The following is a 19,562-nucleotide window of genomic DNA, read 5'->3' as shown; positions in this document are numbered from 1 at the left end:
AAAAACTTTCCGAAAAGAACATACCGTAAGCCAACATAGGAAAATCAAAGCTTAATCTGCAATAGCCTACCCGAGTTTCACATTTCAAAAACTAAAATCTCACTAATAACATTTAACCTATTGGTAAACAAACATATTGCTGAAAATATACACAATATGACTGCTGTTGTGACATGGTTAGGATGTTTACTCTTGGATACGGTTTGAGAAAGAAATACGCAACATTATGTCATACAGTCTAGACAGATTGATTTATGACGTGATGTCATCTGCGGACCGCACGGGCGAGCGCACAGTCACTGAAAAGAATACTTTCTTTCAACCTTGATGTGAATGGAGCAAGTCTGGAAGTGGAGGGGTCTTCTCTGGAGGGCATAGACAATCCTTCTCTTGAAGAGGCCAAGCCTTCTTTTGAAGAGGCCAAACCTTCTCTTGAAGAAGCCAAACCTTCTCTTGAAGAGGCCAAACCTTCTCTTGAAGAGGCCAACCCTTCTCTTGAAGAGGCCAAACCTTCTCTTGAAGAGGCCAAACCTTCTCTTGAAGAGGCCAACCCTTCTTTTGAAGAGGCCAAACCTTCTCTTGAAGATAGGGCGGTCAGGTGGCGTAGCGGAGATTGCGCTCGTCACCAATGCAAGAGGCTGCAGTCTCGACTCTCGGAGTCAGCATTGCCTCTGGCTTGGGCTGATCGCTATACTAACTCGTTTGGCTGGTTTAGGGGGAGGGAAGTCACGGGTGGGGATCTGGCGTTGTGGACAGCGACGCCTACATGTCAGGTCTGGGCGCTTGCTCAGCGGAGGCAGGACTTGATGAAGGCATCGTGACCTCCCACGCGTTACACTTCACCAATGAGAGTCCTCGCTGCCAGGTGAAAAAAGAGGCACTGGCTGTCGCCGCGCGTATCGTTGGTAGCGTGCGGAGGACTTCAGGTTTCCCTTGTACCGACCAGTTGGAGAACATGCGCACAACAAAACAGGTAGGGGGGGGGGGGGGGGGGGGGGGGAATTGGCACAACGACTAAATTGGGACGGGGAGAAAAACGAGAAAAATCGGAGAAAGAGAGGATACAAATAAATAAAAAAAATAAAAAAACCTTCTCTTGAAGATAGCAAACCTTCTCTTGAGGATGATGTGCCTTTTCTGAACTCTGAGAACCGTTTTCTAGAAGAACTCCATCTGGTGTAGGTCAGTTTCCTCTTCAGCCTATGTGTATTCTCACTGTACTGCTCAGGTTCTGAGTCAGATTAAGAAGTCGCCATGTGTTTGTCACTTTTTTTTATCCACTTTTTCTCCTTTTAAAAATGTTCTACCCAATTCCGCTGTGCCAATTCTCCCCTCCCCTATCTTGAACGTTGCTCACATATGCCCCCCACTGGCCGGTTGTAGGGAGGATAGAAGCCTTGCATCACATGTCCCCTCCGATACATGTGGAGGCAGCCTGTCACATCTTTTCACCTGCCAGCACGGACTCTCATTGGCAAGGTGTAACGTGTGGGAGGCTCACACTACCCCCGCCATTTCCTGTCTCTGCTGTGCAGGCGTCCCCAACCGACCTGTAGGAGTCGCTGTACACAACGTCCAGATTACCACCCATCGACTTCCACCCGCTAACTCTGCCAATTGAGTTAGTATGACTGCTGGCCCAAGCCGGAGGCAAGACCGACAGCCGGAGTCGAACCAGGTGTCTCTTGCGTTGGTGACGAGCGCAATGTCCACTGCGCCACCCAGCCGCCTATGTGTTTGCCACTTGAAGTCGTTGGTGACCTGCACTGAATGGCAGTTTTGGATTCAGCAGATTGCCTGTTTGTTATTGTTGTGAAGGGCCAGATTAAACCGAATATATATATTTATTTATATATATATATTTAATTGTATTTGTATATTCTCTAATATTCCCTGATATCCCTTGTATATTCCTTGTACAATATGCATTGAATATCCATTCTAGCCTACTGAACATCCCATAATAGTCTCCATTCTACTATTGGTCGAGACCTTGGTGCCAGGCTGCCATACCCCTCAGACCCAGTTCAAACGTACCGCTCAACATGTACGAACAAGTCCTAGTTCCGCGTAGGAATTTGGCTACCGCACCACTAATGGGACTATTTGTTCATAGTGCGTATATATACTGCGCTACTAAAGTAGGACTTTCTTTTCAGTCCAGTTTCTTACCCTCCAATAGAGTCACAGACGTAAAGCCTCCCCGCGATGCCACGTGTGGGAGTAAGGCCAAGTTCGCCTACCATCGGTATTGAGACATCGTGTATATTAATATTTGAATAGTCATATTTGGCACTATATCGTCGAGTTGGACGTAGTCTATTAAGCTAATAATAGTCTGTTAATATATAGTGCTTCGTGCGGTGAGAATACTACCGTAGTCAGTACCCCATCGTTTCGGGCAGAGAACTGGCTGCTTACCCAGGGTGGTTGACCCTATGTGAAGCTGCACCCGAGGAGCCCCAGAGCCGACGAGCGAGTGGACCTGTATACCGGATTATTCTACCGACGACAGCCCGCCTTCCCAGGCACGGATTATGCTTTGGATACTTTGATTATTCTATGGATAAAGACCCCCGACACTACCGTGTGTTGGAACCCCCCCCCCTGGAGAGGTCGCAAGGTGAGGAGACGCTCTGCAAGACGAGGTCTCTCCACATCTCTCCCCCGTGGACCGGAGAGAGCCGGCCCACAAAGAGTCCACCTGCTTTCATCTGTGGTCCAAGGATCGCCGGCGCATTGAACGGCACTACAGTGTGTTCTCCTGGGATACCCTTGGCCGGACGAGGCAGCTGGATTCTACCCCCCCCCCCCTCCTACTCCTGTCGGTTTACAAGCGACCGGATTAACCCCCTCTAGTGTATCCAGCCTATAATCATTAAAGTATCATTGCTGTTATTCCTTAACTATTCCAGGTCGTATATTTACCACCTGCGCCTTCAGAGATTGGACATTATCTATTGATATACCGACGAATACTCCTTGCCATAAAAGTGCATACTATTTCAATTCATAAATGTAATTAAGTGATTAAGTGCTTATTCTACACACCATCGCTGTGTAGGAAATAAAGACCTGTTTCTAATTCGTACATTTGTGTTGGATCCGTTTCATCTACGTGAGAGTGTTCATGATAATATATTTATGCCGTGTACTGGGTGGCCGAATATTAAGTACAAAGGTAGTGGTAGTAAGTATCATATCTAGTAATACAGTCAGGGAATTGTACCCCTCAGTTACAATTGGTCCTTCGAGCCGGAGGGTAATTAGTGTAATATTAATATAGTGTTATTAATATTGAAATGACCTATGATGAACACTCCACGAAACGATCCTCCTAACCAACGCCCGCAGCGCGAACGACGGCTCCCTCAGTACTTAGAGGCTTACGCTGTCAGTCAACAACCTAGTCTTCTACTAACAGTAAACGCGGTAAAACTAGAAAGTAAAAGTATGTCTAACCCCAACGCCCAGACTACCCCGACCATAGAGGCCCCTACGGGCTCTAATGTAACTGACCAAGTTCACGGTGGGGACCAGTGGGAACCAGACATGACTTCACACCCCGCCAGTACTGAAGAAGTAGTCCCCGATGAGTCCCGGGAGGAATACAACGCTACCGAGAGAGAACTCGGCACGGAAGAAGACGGGGAGAGCACCGTGGAGATAGAGCTCCAAGGCTCCGCAAGGAGTACCCCGAGGGAAGGCTCCCCTATACAACCGCCTTCTCCCAGCGAGGCAGAGAGGACCCTACAGCAGGCATTCCTCGTCAGCCTGAAAGCCTCTACTGAACGCGATAGACTCCAGGGTGAACGCGATCGATTGCAGCTACAGCAACGGAGCGAAGAAGAGCACATACGCCTGGAAATAAGACGCATTCAGATGGAAGAGAATGTGGCCCGGGACCGAGCAGACAGCCAGCGAGCAGCTGCTGGTGCTCTACGGGACGCAGAGCGCGACAGACAGCAAGCGCAACTAATAGAACAGCTGATCAGACGGACAACACCCTCTCCCTCCGCCAGAGGCTCCAGGAACTCGTCTAGACACACCTCCAGGGCGGCATCCCCTAGCCGAGTAAACAACCCTGAACTTGACCAACAGACGAGGTCTATACCCCCCACAGACCACCTCCCCCCACCGGTCCAAGCGAGACCTAGCAACCGGGAAGGAGCAGCATATCCTGTGGAGAGGCTAAACCAGAGACTACAAGCACTGGATGACCTAACTGAAGACGAAGAGGAAGAGGAGGAGAACCGCGCCCGAAGACAGCACAGTACTCTACCGGACCAGGAGGTCCGGTACAGCCCAGGCTATACTCCCGCGGAGCTGCGCTACAGACCCCCGACTCTATACACGGGTGAGCACGACGCACGACCCGCACCGAGGAACAGCACCTGGACAAGCGGGCCATGGTACACTGCCGGTACCAGCCCATACCAAGGAGCGGGAGGAGACTCGCCTAGGAGGCCTCTCCCCCAACGCTCGCCGATGTATCCACAGTCAGCGTCATACATTGGCACGCCTATGGTACCCGACTTCACCCAAGAGAACCGGGCCCAGTATACAGAACTCCGCATGTGTCTGGAGACCATGTTGGTGGATGTATTGGATGAACGCCACAAATACGCCATCCTACTGCAGCACTTAAAGGTGCCCCGCGCACATAATATAGCGCTCGCCTACGCGACTTCCACCACCCCATACACAGCAGCGCTGGTAGCATTGGACCAGAGGTATGGGCGCATATGGGATTACGTGATCCAGGAGATCCGACACATCGACCGCTTACCCCCAGCAATAGACAATCGAGCACTGGACGACCTGTCCATCAGAGTGCAGTCCCTGGTAGGGATGTTGGGAGCGCAAAGAGAGAAGGGGAAGTATGAACTTTACGCCAACTCAAATGTGGAAAGGATCCTGGAGAAGCTGCCGCCCGCTCGTCAGGAGCGCTTTAGGCGGCAGAGGGACCACAGAGACCCGAATGGCCCCGAACCGAACCTCCTCGATCTAGCAGACTTCCTGGCGAGAGAAGTCAGCAGCCTACGGCTAGATACATTCGGACGGAGCACCCCTGGCTCCAGAGAAGGAACCAGACGACTAAATGATGGAAGAAGATCGGTGACTGTGATGCACCAATCGGAGTCAGTACCGAGCAGCAGGAGCCACAGTACCCCCTCCAGAACGGAGAAGTGGAAGATAGTGTGCCCCTACTGTGAGAAAGAACACTGGCTAGCGCAATGTGACTCCTTCCCCAAGCTGAACGCGGAGGAAGCAAGTCAATGGATAAAGTCCAACAAGCGCTGTTTTCGCTGTGCGCGCTCACACATGGCAGCCGAATGCCGCTTAAAGAAAAGGTGCACCAAGTGCGATGGAGCCCATCTGGACATACTTCACGACAGTAACAGACGGCGCCCTTCACCTGCACCACCCAGCCGCAAAGCGAGCGTCATGTACATCGATCCCGCCAGCAGCAGTGGAGCCCGAGTACTCCTAAAAGTAGTGCGTGTGACACTAAGCTACCAGAATAAAGTCCTGGACACTTACGCCGTCCTCGATGACGGGTCAGAGAAGACCCTGCTGCTCGCCTCCGCTGCGGCCCAGCTAGGGCTGCGGGGAAGCGAAACCCAAATGACAATTCGGACAATAAGACGAGATTTGAAGACGATAAAGGGCGAGAATGTCTCATTCTCTATCGCAGCAAGCGGCCAGCCTGAGCGACGGTACCAGATTGCAGACGCTTTCACCAGCCAAGAAATAGGACTGTCGCGGTACACATACCCCGTCGCCAAGCTGATGGAGAAATATGCACATCTGCGCAAGTTACCGATCCCGCTCATAGACAATGCTATGCCGACCCTGTTGATAGGCTCCGACCATGCAGACCTCATTGTCCCGATAGACCGGGTTCATACCGGACCCCGAGGCTGTCCTGCAGCAGTCGAGACCCGTTTGGGATGGACTCTCCAAGGCCCGCTCGCCAAATCTCTCAACCGAAGTACAGCCACTAGATGTCTCCACTCCCGAGTCACAGAGGGAGAAACCGCACTCCTGCAACACGTAGAGCGGCTATGGAGCTTGGAACAAATGCCCTTTAAGAATGGAAAGAAAGACATTCGCTCTAAAGATGACATTTACGCCATTCACCTCCTCGAGACAGGGACCAAGAGAGTCCCGGTCAACGGCGTGTTGAGATACGCCACGCCACTCCTGCGGCGAGAAGGAATGCCTACTTTCCACGCCAAGACAGACGCCATAGAACGGTACCTGCTGAACACGGAGCGGCGCTTAGCCAAGAACCCCGCCCAAGAGAGTGTATACCGCGCTGAGATTGAGAAGCTCATCACAGCGGGACACGTCACAAAGATGGACATTAAAGAGGCTGACCAGACCACTGAATCGTGGTACGTGCCCCACCACAAGGTCCATCACAACGGTAAAGACCGCATAGTATTTAACTGCAGCTACCAGATCGGATCCCAAAATCTGAATAAAGAGTTACTGCCCGGTCCCACACTCGGCCCCTCCCTACTCGGCGTTCTACTCCGCTTCCGCCAGGAAAAGGTGGCCATCAGCGGGGACATTAAAGGAATGTTCCTGCAGGTGAGATTAGTAGAGGCGGACAAGCCCCTGTTACGGTTCCTATGGAGAGAGAAGCCAGGAGATGAGCACCCAGCCATCTACCAATGGGAAGTCCTCCCCTTCGGAACGACGTGCAGCCCCTGCTGTGCGACATTTGCACTACAGAAACATGTAGCAGAGGACCCAGCAGCGGACGGAGAGATCTACACAGCATTTGTCCTCGCCCGCTCGAGAGTAGCCCCACGCAAGCAACAATCTATCCCACGTCTAGAGCTCTGCGCAGCCCTAGCCGGAGCGCACCTAGCCACGCTCATCCAACGTGAGCTCACCATACCGGTGTCTAGAACAATCCTGTGGTCAGATTCCACGACGGTACTCGCCTGGATCAAATCGGACTCATGCAAGTACAAAGTCTTCGTGGGAGTCAGAGTCACCGAGATTCAAGACTTAACCGAAGAGTTAACCGGAGAAACAGAGTGGCGCTACGTTGATACAAAACAGAACCCAGCTGACGTCATCACCCGGGGGATGCCCCTGGATGACCTCACCCGTCGCAATGTCTACAGTGACGGCCCCGCATTCCTAAGACTCCCGGAAGGACAGTGGCCCATGCCTATCCCGAGGGCAGCAAGTCCAGAGGAGGTGGAAATTAAGAAGTCTGTGTTCTGTGGATTGAGCACCGTAGCCTCCACCGACCCTAACATAAACGATTGCACGTCCATCGAGAGTGCACAACAAAGAACATTCCTGCGGTACCACCCGGAGTGCAAGTCCCCCGCTGATATGTCAGCGGCTAACTACGAGGAAGCAGAATTGCTTCTACTGCAGCGAGCCCAGAGAGACTCGTTCCCCGATGAATTGGCCTGTCTACAGGGAGGAAAGCCCGTCCCATCCGACAGCAGATTAATTCACCTGGCCCCCGAGAGCGACGCTCACACCCTCATCAGAGTGGGTGGTCGCCTACGCAGAGCCCCCAATCTACCGGATGACATTAAATACCCGATCGTATTGAACAGCCGACACAAGGTCACAGAGCTGATTATAAAGAAATACGATGAGGATGTACATCACGCAGGAGCAGAAAGAGTCTTCGCGGAAATCAGACGTCGTTACTGGATCCTACAAGGAAGAGAGGCGGTACGACGCTTCCAACGAACATGTCTAGACTGCCGCAAGTGGCGCGCGCAGCCCAGCATACCAAGGATGGCTGACCTTCCTCCATGTCGCCTCCGAATCGGTGACAAGCCATTCCACTCAACGGGTATGGACTGCTTTGGCCCGCTGCACATAAAGAAAGGAAGAGGAACCGAGAAGCGGTGGGGTATTGTATTCAAATGCATGACCACCAGAGCGATACACATCGAGCTTCTCCCGACCATGAGCACAGACTCATTCCTTATGGCCTTCCGTAGATTCATATCACGGAAAGGAAGACCGTCTACCCTATTGTCCGATCATGGGACAAACTTTAAAGGCGGCGAAAGAGAGCTGAGAGAGAGCTTCCAAGCTATGGGCCCAGAACTTAAGACCCACCTCGCTCCAGCACAGGTTGATTTCCAATTCAAACCCCCAAACGCACCCCACTTCGGTGGCACTTGGGAACGAGAAGTGCGCTCCATAAAGACAGCCCTGTACGCAGTACTTGGGGCCCAGACTGTGGCGGAAGAAGTCCTAATGACAGTCCTCACGGAGATTGAGGGAGTACTTAACTCGAAGCCCCTCGGATATGTCTCCAGTGATGTGGCGGATATCGACCCAGTTACCCCCAACACACTCCTGATGGGGCGGCTAGATCCCACATTACCCCAGACAATGTACCGGCCTGAAGAAGCGAACGGCCGACGAATGTGGAGGTACAGCCAAGTATTAGCCGACAAGTTTTGGAACAGTTTCCTACTGCACTACCTACCGTCTCTACAGACCCGCCAGAAGTGGGTAAAGGAGAGAGACAATTTGACAGAAGGAACAGTCGTCATGATTATTGATCAATCACTGCCTAGAGCTATGTGGCCGGCCGGCCGCGTAAGCAAAGTGATCACCGGTGCCGACGGCAAGGTCCGAGCAGCTGAAGTGCTCGTCCAGGGTCGCACTTACACCCGTCCCGTGGCAAGGCTCATAGAGCTGCCTCGACTCCCAGACACAATCGATGATGACCATGACCCTACAACCCTATGACTTTGTGAAGTTGACTGACCCCTACAGCAAACCCTTATGTGTAAATAGACAACGCGATTAATCTGTCTCCGTTTAACTGATTAGGTCTGGGACCTATTCAGGGGGTGGCTGTTGTGAAGGGCCAGATTAAACCGAATATATATATTTATTTATATATATATATTTAATTGTATTTGTATATTCTCTAATATTCCCTGATATCCCTTGTATATTCCTTGTACAATATGCATTGAATATCCATTCTAGCCTACTGAACATCCCATAATAGTCTCCATTCTACTATTGGTCGAGACCTTGGTGCCAGGCTGCCATACCCCTCAGACCCAGTTCAAACGTACCGCTCGACATGTACGAACAAGTCCTAGTTCCGCGTAGGAATTTGGCTACCGCACCACTAATGGGACTATTTGTTCATAGTGCGTATATATACTGCGCTACTAAAGTAGGACTTTCTTTTCAGTCCAGTTTCTTACCCTCCAATAGAGTCACAGACGTAAAGCCTCCCCGCGATGCCACGTGTGGGAGTAAGGCCAAGTTCGCCTACCATCGGTATTGAGACATCGTGTATATTAATATTTGAATAGTCATATTTGGCACTATATCGTCGAGTTGGACGTAGTCTATTAAGCTAATAATAGTCTGTTAATATATAGTGCTTCGTGCGGTGAGAATACTACCGTAGTCAGTACCCCATCGTTTCGGGCAGAGAACTGGCTGCTTACCCAGGGTGGTTGACCCTATGTGAAGCTGCACCCGAGGAGCCCCAGAGCCGACGAGCGAGTGGACCTGTATACCGGATTATTCTACCGACGACAGCCCGCCTTCCCAGGCACGGATTATGCTTTGGATACTTTGATTATTCTATGGATAAAGACCCCCGACACTACCGTGTGTTGGAACCCCCCCCCTGGAGAGGTCGCAAGGTGAGGAGACGCTCTGCAAGACGAGGTCTCTCCACATCTCTCCCCCGTGGACCGGAGAGAGCCGGCCCACAAAGAGTCCACCTGCTTTCATCTGTGGTCCAAGGATCGCCGGCGCATTGAACGGCACTACAGTGTGTTCTCCTGGGATACCCTTGGCCGGACGAGGCAGCTGGATTCTACCCCCCCCCCCCCCTCCTACTCCTGTCGGCTTACAAGCGACCGGATTAACCCCCTCTAGTGTATCCAGCCTATAATCATTAAAGTATCATTGCTGTTATTCCTTAACTATTCCAGGTTGTATATTTACCACCTGCGCCTTCAGAGATTGGACATTATCTATTGATATACCGACGAATACTCCTTGCCATAAAAGTGCATACTATTTCAATTCATAAATGTAATTAAGTGATTAAGTGTTTAGTCTACACACCATCGCTGTGTAGGCAATAAAGACTTGTTTCTAATTCGTACATTTGTGTTGGATCCGTTTCATCTACGTGAGAGTGTTCATGATAATATATTTATGCCGTGTACTGGGTGGCCGAATATTAAGTACAAAGGTAGTGGTAGTAAGTATCATATCTAGTAATACAGTCAGGGAATTGTACCCCTCAGTTACAGTTATCATACAATCGGACTCATCATAAGTGTCCTTGCTTTCGGTTGTGGTTGGAAGTCTCCTCTCTTCGCACTTGCGTACATTCTTTGCAAAATCGCCATCATCACTCTCAGAGTCAGACTCGGGTAAAGGAGGACTCTGCGATAGGCTACGTCTGATGGCCTTCTTCATCTTTACAATCTGACTTGGAGGGAGATCTTCGGAAGCTTTTTGGAAATTAATGAAGATGTTTAGTAATCAGAACTGTGTTCAGTTTCAGAGGTACTTAGGTCCCCATCACATTCAGGGTCAGACTCAACTTCACATGAAGGTGTCATCTGTAGCCTCGGGTTCTGATCCCCGGTCTGAATGTCGCTGTCCTCCTCCTCTGGGCCAGAAAAAATGGCACAGTGTGCATAATTGATGTTCTTTGCCTTCAGGAAACTGTTGAAAGAGTCAAACACCTCTATGTCAGAGGAGGCAGACGCCGCTGCTAGTTTTGAGGTGGAGTCTAGATCTATGGATTGTTCACGTTGCATATCTTCATGTTCCAATCCTTCCTCTTTAAGTGAAGCTTCAGTCTTCACCGCACTTTCACACTGTGAAGAGTTAAAGAGTGCATGTTTAGAAGATTCAGTATGTTATAGGCTCATATCTCTGATTCATACATCCCATGCATACTGATGTGGATACAGATACTGATGCCGGTACTGAAGAGGATACCAGGCTAAAATACTGCAGGTACTGAGGGTGATACCAGGCTAAAATACTGCAGGTACTGAGGATGATACCAGGCTAAAATACTGCAGGTACTGAGGGTGATACTAGGCTAAAATACTGCAGGTACTGGGGGTGATACCAGGCTAAAATACTGCAGGTACTGAGGGTGATACTAGGCTAAAATACTGCAGGTACTGAGGGTAATACCAGGCTAAACTACTGCAGGTACTGGGGGTGATACCAGGCTAAACTACTGCAGGTAGGGTATATTTGCAGTTGTGAAGATAATCTAACTCACTTGGAGTGTGAATGTGATACTGTATATCACAGGAAACTACTCAACCTCTATATATACTAGAAAATAGTCATATTTAACCTCAGTTAGTAAATATAGAGAATAGTCAGATTTAACTTCAGTTAGTAAATATAGAGAATAGTCAGATTTAACTTGTTATTAAATACAGAGAAGTCAGATTTAACTTCAGTTAGTAAATATAGAGAATAGGCAGATTTAACTTCAGTTAATAAATATAGAGAATAGTCAGATTTAACTTCAGTTAGTAAATACAGTATAGTTAATAGTTCGATTTAATTTCAGTTAGTATATAGAGAAGTTAGATTTAACCCCAGTTAGTAAATATAGAGAATAGTCAGATTTAACCTCAGTTAGTAAATATAGAATAGTCTGATTTTATTTCAGTTAGTAAATATAGAGAAGTCAGATTTAAGTTCAGTTAGTAAATATAGAGAATAGTCAGATTTGACCTCAGTTAGTAAATATAAAGAATAGTCATATTTTACCTGTTTGTAAATATAGATAATAGAAGATGTAATTGCAGTTAGTAAATATACAGAATAGCTACTGATGTTTATATGATATGGACCTACCGTATGACTCCTACAATGTGATTGTAAGGAGGACAAATTATTCACACATCCTTACGTGAACATATTCTGTACACTATGTTCTCAGTCACTCTATAGCCATGAATGGACTCCTGTCTCTGCTCAGTATCTGCTTCTGACAGGTTAATATATCATAGGTAAACGGCCTATGATATACAATCAGCAATGGGAGATGTACCTTATGGACTAATATGGACATAGACAAGACACAGTATATGCATCATGAGAACTTACATGTCAGAATTTACATGTTAAATATGTATCAAGTAATATGACTTTGTCTGTGAGAGATATAAAACATTACTGTGTTACGGCCTCTTCCATCCTCTGCTCTTTATCATCTCCTCCCCCACTCTATTACTGATGAAAGAGAATTTTTACTTCAAACTGTATGGATCCATATGAGGGCTGCACGATTTTGGGGAAATATCTAATAGCGATTTATCTGACAGATATTGCTATTGCGATTCAATTAGCCACACACACACAGATAAAAGAAGAATGGCTTATAGTAGACTTAATGATTTTAGAATATTTCAGCTAATGAAGTAAAATGTTTATTATCATCAACTATCCAGTTCGTTTTTATAGTGTAACGTTTTGCTACTTAAACGATAATTGAACGTACAGTAGAGAGGGAGGGAGAGAGAGAGACGGGCTCAGCCCCTGCCCACTTTCCCTACTATTGAAACGCCGCTGTTTTCTGTCTGTGAGCAGGGTTAGCTAGCTTAGCTTAGTTAGCGCTGCGGCTAACATTAGTTTACCCCGACGTGGGCATCAGGAATGACGAGGATGCAAAGCTTGTTAGACGCATTGGAGTTTACACTGCACATTATTTTGGGTAGCAAAATATGACCAAATAGGCACACTCTGGAGCCCTGCTGTAACGTCTTCACACACAGGCTTTCATGAGCTGTTGTTGTTGGGGGTATACGTAGCTACCTTGGGCTACTTCTGATTGGTGAGCAATGAGAACACAGCACTTCTGATTGGTAAGCATTAGGGATGTCCGATATTATCGGCCGACCGATATTATCGGCCGATATCGGCAGTAAAATGTGATATCGGAAAATATCGGTATCGGTTTAAAAAATTTTAAAAACAATAACAATATTTGTTATATATATATCCAGTGAAATTATTAGTTACCTGAAATTATTCCGTTTTTTGGGGGGCGAAACCCTGCATATATCGGTATCGGTTGATATCGGTATCGGAAATTAAGAGTTGGACAATATCGGAATATCGGTATCGGTAAAAAAGCCAATATCGAACATCCCTAGTAAGCATGACTGGCACGCAAGAAAAAACCTTGAATCAGACTTGAAGGTCCTTCCCAGACCTTCCCAGAGAGCAGTCGCATTTTTTCTCCCTAGGCTCCTCAAGGCCGTTCCTACCGCTGCCTAAACTAACTCCCAGAAGTCGATCGCTGCTGTGCTCTGTGCTTTGTGCCGGTTGTCGGACTACACTCAAATCAACTCGAAATGGATCTAATCAATGGATTGCATATTTTCGTCAAGAAAGCAGAATAAGGCTAACCCTCTCTGCCTCTTGGGACATCTCAATCAGGCTACCAACTTGAAGACATGGACATTTGGTATCGAAGCTTTTGGATTGCAATAAGAAGATTTTGGATCCGTTTACTGCGCACAGGACCTACCAAAATTAACTGACTAAGACACTTGGACTAATGCATTCAGTCATTTGGACGGAGTTGTTAAAACTCACTCCACTCAAATCAATAGTTATAATTCACTCTACTCAAAATCTAATTTAAATCGATGTGGCTGGAAGAAATGTGCCAGCCAGTCAGCCAAAACAAATTCCTGGACGAAGGTCAAACCAGGGAGCTGCTGGAGTCGAAGGCCCTCTCGGATATAAGTATGGCATGCGGCCCCCATCCCCTCCCCCCCGTTCAGCCCCCATTCAGCGCCTGACGGCAGCTTATTAGTATGCATGCTGGAGGGGGGGGGCCAAGAAGACTGCCTCGTCAACAAGTCCCACCCCCCAGCTGACAGCATTGTAGTCAGATCCTGCCCCGCCCCTTCCTGTTTTCAGGACACTAACTCTTTCCTCCCTCCCTCCCATCGAGGCTCAGCCGGCTGGCTGCAGCAGACTATACATACGCTGTCTCAGATATACTGTAGTCGACATGTGTCAACAAATGTACATGCCTGTTTGAATTTATGTTGTACCATTATTACTGTAAAAATGTAATGATTGTGAAATGATTGTTTAATGAGATTATGAGCTGCATGTGTACGTCACTGAATTTCCCCAAGGGGATTAATAAAGTATCTATCTATCTTGCTGTATAACATATCCCAAAATCGCAGGCTTTGCGATTTGCTAATTGCGTCGTTTCAAATCGCCATTTCGATATAAAATCTATTAATCGTTCAGCCCTAATCCATATTATAATAAACAATCTTATTGAACTTCAGGAATGGTCTCCTAAATATCTCCGACAACCTAGGCATCACTGGTACAGCTCTGTCATGGTTTCATTCATATCTCACTAATAGATCTCAGTTTGTCAGCGTCAGCGGCTCATCCTCCCCCCCGGCCCCAGTCAACCACGGTGTCCCCCAGGGCTCTGTGCTGGGTCCCCTACTATTCACCATTTACATGCTCCCCCTCGGTCAGATTATACGTCACCACGGACTCAACTTCCACTGTTATGCTGATGATACTCAGCTCTACATCAGCACCTCACCATCCTCCCAACTCCCCCCACAGTCTGTAGTCAACTGCCTCCACGCTATAAAAACCTGGATGGCAACCAAATTACTTAAACTCAACAGCAAAAAGACAGAGCTCATGGTTGTGGCCCCCAAGGCACTGCTCGGGAAGGTTGGAGATCTCCTCCTCCACGTTGACGGCTGTTCCATCTCCCCGTCTCTCGAAGTCCGTAACCTGGGCGTCACCCTTGACTCCACACTTTCATTTCACTCCCACATCAAATCTGTCACCAAGTCTGCCTTCTACCACCTCAGGAACATCTCCCGTCTCCGACCCTCACTCTCAGACTCTGTGGCTGAGACCCTGATCCACTCATTTGTCACCTCCCGGTTGGACTACTGTAATGGAGTCCTGTTCGGGGTACCCAGCAAAGCCCTGGACAGGCTCCAGTATGTCCAGAACTCAGCTGCCAGGGTTCTCACTCACACCAAGCCCTGACAGCACATCACCCCCACCCTCATCCATCTCCACTGGCTTCCAGTCAGGTTCCGCATCACCTTCAAACTCCTGCTCCTCACCTACAAATCCCTCCATGCCCTCGCCCCCCGGTACCTGTCTGATCTCCTCCACCAGTACACTCCATCCCGGAACCTACGATCCTCTGATCTAGGTCTCCTCTCCATCCCTCGCACCAGGTTACGGACTTTTGGGGACAGAGCCTTCAGCGTGGCGTCCCCTACCCTCTGGAACTCTCTCCCCCCCCCCGAAATCCGCAACGCCCCAACCCTGGACACCTTCAAATCCGCTCTAAAAACACACCTCTTCACCAAGGCTTTCCCCATCAGTTAGTTTTAGATTAAATTAGGTCCATTATCCCCTACTTTTCCCTCATCCCCTCTTCCCCCTCCCCCCCTACTTTCCTTGCCCTATTTTTTATCCTGATTGTAAAGCGACCTTGGGTTCTATGAAAGGCGCTATATAAATTTGATCCATTATTATTATTATTATTATTATTAATCATTCGGATATTAATTTCAATATTAGTATTCCGATTTATATTCTTAATACCTCGGACCACGGATCATGATTTACATCGAAACACATCATTACAGTGATATAACCACCTGCATAAACAGTGGCTCAGGAGGTAGAGCGGTCATCTGGTAATCAGAAGGTTCCCGGTTAGATTCCAGCTCGTCCTGGGCAGTGTGTCGAAGTGTCCTTGAGCTAGACATATAACCCCTAACTGCTCTCGATAAGTAGGTTGGCATCTTGCATGGTGTCCTCCGCCGTCTGCAGTGTTTATTAAGATCCCCCATCATCTTGAAGCTCTTCCCACACTGGTCACAGCAGTAAGGTTTCTTTCCTGTGTGTACCATGTGGTGTCTTTCAAGATGTGCCTTTGTCTTGAAGCTCTTCTCACACTGGTCACAGCAGTAAGGTTTCTCTCCTGTGTGTACCATGTGGTGTCTTTTAAGCTCAGACTTTGTCTTGAAGCTCTTCCCACACTGGTCACAGCAGTAAGGTTTCTCTCCTGTGTGTAACATGTGGTGTCTTTCAAGATTTCTATTTGTTTGGAAGCTCGTACCAGACTGGTCACAGCAGTAAGGTTTCTCTCCTGTGTGTACCATGTGGTGAGTTTTAAGCTCTGCCTTTGTCCTGAAGCTCTTCCCACACTGGTTACAGCAGTAAGGTTTCTCTCCTGTGTGTACCATGTGGTGTCTTTCAAGATTTCTATTTGTTTGGAAGCTCGTACCACACTGGTCACAGCAGTAAGGTTTCTCTCCTGTGTGTACCATGTGGTGTAGTTTAAGATGTGCCTCTCTATTGAAGCCCTTCCCACACTGGTCACAGCAGTAAGGTTTCTCTCCTGTGTGTACCATGTGGTGACTTTTAAGATGTGCCTTTCTCTTGAAGCTCTTCCCACACTGGTCACAGCAGTAAGGTTTCTCTCCTGTGTGTACTATGTGGTGTCTTTTCTCTCCTGCGTGTACCATGTGGTGTCTTTTAAGATTTCTCTTTGTTTGGAAGCTCTTCCCACACTGGCCACAGCAGTAAGGTTTCTCTCCTGTGTGTACCATGTGGTGTTGCTTAAGTTCTAACTTTGTCTTGAAGCACTTCCCACACTGGCCACAGCAGTAAGGTTTCTCTCCTGTGTGTACCATGTGGTGTCTTTTAAGATGTGACTTTAACTTAAAGCTCTTCCCACACTGGTCACAGGAATGACGTCTCAATTCCTCCATGTCTCTATTGGTTGCCGGGCAGCAGGGCAGGGGGTTGATCTGGGGAACAGAGAGAGACAGAAACATTCAAATGAAGAAATTTATAGGTTTATAGAGGTTTATAGACGCTAGAGGTTTATAAACTGGCAGTCTAAGGCTATGTATCAGGGCTGTACAGTGCGACATATATATCGCACGTGCTACAGCAACAGCGGTCTGTGCGATGAATGGATTTACTTCAGTAGCACTGGTGCGATAGGCATTCGGTTCATATTGATACTCTTATTTTGAAAATCCTGTCACAGGTCTCATTTCCGCCTAAGCGCAGTTCCAGTCATGATATATCTGGGCTCCGGCAGCTAGCAACAGTCAGGTTCATATGATACTCTTATTTTGAAAAAACCCATAGCAACTCCGTGATGTCATATCCGCCCCAGACCGTGCTTCTGCCTTCTGCTCTCAGCCGAGCGAAGCGGAGCTGCACAGCAGACTGCGGCTATTTTGCGATCCGAAATAAGTCCGTGGTGTTTTTTTTTCTCACAACGGGTCAAATGCATCTTGTAACTGAGGGGTACAATTCCCTGACTGTATTGAGAGTATGGTATCATTAAACCACTACTGAGTTATGTACTTTAATTACTGGCCATACAGTACACAGGTATATATGATGAACACCCACACAATAACACGGCTTAACGGTTCCCGGTCGCGGCTCACGGCGACGTGATGAAGTGACGTCATCAGTTTGTGCCTCTCTATCGAAAACTTAGTCCATTTCCGGGTTTTTTTCGGCGTGGCATTATGACGTGTCCTTGAAACTACACGCTACTTTTTATTTTGTCTTGATAAACCAATAAATGAATGAACCAGGATCATTTCAATTCGATGCTAAATAAACTTTTACGCACGCGTAAAATGAGCCAGATATAATTTTACATGCGTTACATTTTTATTTATATCTTGGTCATTTTTTGAGCTAGAATGAAACGGAAACGTTTGGGAGGAAGTGACGAAGGAGGCGGAAGTTTACTGCCAGAAAGGAACAGTAGAAGAAGTCTCCATGTGCGCAAAAAGTTTGTCTAAAAGATCATTTCTGTGGGACAACACCGGTTTTTCAGTAGTTGTAGTTTATAGTTAGTAGTTCGACTTGTATAGCAGTAGTAGTAGTTGTAGTAGTAGTAGTAGTAGCAGCAGTAGTAGTAGTAGTACGACGTTGATGATCCATCGTTTGTTGGTGATGGTGACGAAAGGTCCACTGATCATGACGACAATGAAAGGTAAAGACACTTATTTTGGACTTTGATTGCTTTTGTTTTTGTCAAACTTGTTGGGAAAGGCAAAGAAAGGCTTTCACATGATAAGTGCACATGATGAATGCACAAGTACATGATGAATGCACATGATAAGTGTACATGATGAATGTACATGATAAGTGTACATGATGAATGTACATTACAAGTGTACATGATGAATGTAAATGACAAGTGTACATTATAAATGTACATGATAAGTGTACATGGTGAATGTACATGATAAGTGTACATGGTAAGTGTGCATCAAGAGATTCCTTGTTGAATGTTGAAAATAATGTGCTTTTTATTGTTTTCTACAGTGAGGAGGAGGAAGGAGCAGAAGCTCTGCCTTCAACCAGTTCTGTGAGACATGGAAGGAGGGTAGACTTTGTACGCAATATATACAGAATGGAATATTGAGTGTATATACAGTGTGTGTGTGTGTGTTGTATGAGCAATGTCTTATATGTACAATGTGTGTGCCATTTATGTGCAGACATGATGAGCAGCCCGCTCCAGTCTGACGCAGGACAACCCAGGCCAGGCCAAGACGTCCAGCCCAGGCAGGAGATCAGGCAGGAGATCAGGCAGGAGATCAGACGCCCTGGAAGACCAACAGTGATCCTGATCCAGCCCCTCAGCCCCTCCGGTTCATGCCGTGCAGACCCCCAGGACCGCAGCTAGACCCCCATGCCACGTATACACAGGTAACACCTGCCAAGGCGTTACAGTTTGACAGGTGCAATTTTTTTTTGGATACGCCTCAGGCATCCTGCACTCTATATGACTGCACTCTAGTCATATGTGTACTGTATATATGTATATTGAATATCCCACAATTTAATTATTTAGTCATTTTTTACTTTTTTACTGTAAAACATTTTTTTTTACTTTTTTTTGTAAAAAAAATTACCTTTACTGACTTTTTGTTAAAAAAAAGCATGCTGGTGATCATTTCCAGTTGAGAATCAAAATTTCGTCTGTGTTTATTACCTGTGTATGGAGAAAATAATGCTTTGTAAATTGAATTCTGATCTGTTCTCTTATGTTTATGTAAAGATGCTACCTGAGGGTGCATTTCCACTGTTTTATATCCTTGATTTGATATGTTTGCATTGGTTCATACTAAAAATAACACATTTTCTCAATCCGATTTTGTGTTTTGTGTTGTACATTATGCAGTATACAGTATATACAGTATTATACAATATGAAAACTAACTGTCAGGTCATATATGTGAGGCTGTGCTGAAAAAAAAGATACCAAACATACCATGGTAAAACATTTTAAAATGGGAATTATACAATTTAAATCAAAATTAGCCAAAACATATGAAATATCCCAAGACCCAGAAGGGTTGTTAAGAAAGTCCTGTTTGGAATATTTATTAGAAGAGCAGCAATATCAGCTTACAGTATTGAGAATTAGGGTCGCGCTTGTATGGCGAAGAATGTGCATGAATAGG

Source organism: Notolepis coatsorum (assembly GCF_963971535.1).
Source record: "Notolepis coatsorum genome assembly, chromosome: 18".
In the NCBI taxonomy this organism is placed as follows: Eukaryota; Metazoa; Chordata; class Actinopteri; order Aulopiformes; family Paralepididae; genus Notolepis; species Notolepis coatsorum.
Note: the sequence above shows the minus strand (reverse complement) of the source record.